The sequence below is a fragment of the Sciurus vulgaris genome, assembly GCF_902686455.1.
Source record: "Sciurus vulgaris genome assembly, chromosome: 11".
Lineage (NCBI taxonomy): Eukaryota > Metazoa > Chordata > Mammalia > Rodentia > Sciuridae > Sciurus > Sciurus vulgaris.
Window position 1 is genome coordinate 21,830,095 of NC_136472.1, and position 1,832 is coordinate 21,831,926.

A 1,832-nucleotide genomic window follows, 5' to 3' on the forward strand; every position below is an offset into this window, starting at 1 on the left:
AAAGCTGCTCTTTGCACAGGAAAGCAAATTGCTCCTGGTTTTCCTTTCTGGAGCACTTGTGTTTCCTTAGTCCTCTTTTTTTTCCCACATTCTGATTCATACTCTGCATCCCTTGCTTTCTAAACCTTTCTGTTCCCCCCCATATCATCTATATCCTGTGCTGCTTCAGAAAAAGGAACATCCACTAATAGACTCAGGATTGTACCAGAATCCCATAATATTGCTCTGGTGTCAGTTGAGGAGTGGTGTCCTTCCTTCCAGCAGACTAAGAATGCCTCATTATTAGAACCAGTGTGATTCACTGCAGAGATGGCCTGCTTCATCCAGTTCTCTTAGGAAGTCTTGTCGTTCTTCCATGGATTGCCATCTTGGGTGCAATGGGTACCTGCCTCATATAGGGCCAAAAACTTTTATAGGTAGTTATTAGGATAGTAAAGAAATGGCAGGATCCTCATTAACAGCTGCATATAAATGTTGTGCAGAGTAGAATGTGTGGTGCTTGAGGTGATTTTACTTACTTCACTCTGTATAGTTTCAAGAACCTCAGATACCTGCCAAATTCTTGGAGGTGATCTGTTTGAGCAAGGCTAAGGTAGTACCAGCTGCTATCATGGATAAAATCCAACTTTACCATATTCCCAAATAGTCACAGATCCTCCTGGGATTGCTACACTGCTGGCACCACTATGTTCCATACTTAACACAAAAGTTAAAACCGTTGTATGATTTTGTAAAATGGAAAGCCCAGTGGGCCTGTGAAATTGAGTACTTGAAGTCTCTTGCCAAACAAAAATAACTGTAAAACTGGGCATATCGGTCCCAAAACACCCCTATGAACTGGATGTTTTTAACTTCCCTGATGGGTTTGAATGGGTACTGTGGCCACAAGAGGATGATAAAATGGATCCCCTTAGTATTTTGATCACAGCTATGGAAGGAGGTAAAAATGTGGAAAGACATTTGGCAAAGAGAGCCACACTTGTAACTGTGTAGCAAGTGACATCACACAGTCCTCATCCTCCACCAGGCAGTCATGAAACAGATGATGTGGTAAAGTCAGAGGGCTAGATGATGACACCATCTGTATTCAAATCATGATACTTAAAAAGGACACCTGTATTCCACAAATGGAGTACTGGATACTTCACTGCTGCCCCTGCCCCCAGATTCTTTTGATTCTACTAAGTATCAAGTCTTTCTCTTGGCTGGGAACAAATGAGCATGACAAAGATTTACTGGGGTACACTGTTTGACAGCTGCAGGTGTCTGAGTGCAACCCAGGTGGAAATGAAAAGAAAACTTCTCTGTATTAAAAGGAAGTCATGTTGGCAATAACAATTCTCTATTTTCTATAAATATAGTTTAATCTCCCGTTGATCAATGTAATTTAAGCACCACACTTAACAACACATACCACTTATGATGAAAAGTCAAACAGCATTTTCCAGAGCTTATCCCCTTCTGTGGATGTGATCATGGGCCTGCAGTGCCCAGTTACCTTGTAACTGAATAAATAAATGAATAAAACTTCAAAAAATAATGTTTATTTATTTTTTCTCTTTTTAGTTATATACGACAGTAGAATACAATTTGATGTATTTATACAAACCTGGAGTACATCTTATTCTAATTAAAATTACATTAGGATAATTTTAATAATGATAGAATGTATGGTACCTGAGGTAATTTTACTTATTTCACTCTGTATAGTTTCAAGGACTAGAGTAGAAATTATTATTTTTAGAGTATTTATTATCCATGCCAAAATTCTTTTTCAAATGTTTTTGGTAGTTAATATTTGGTTTCATTTTGACATAATCATACATACATGG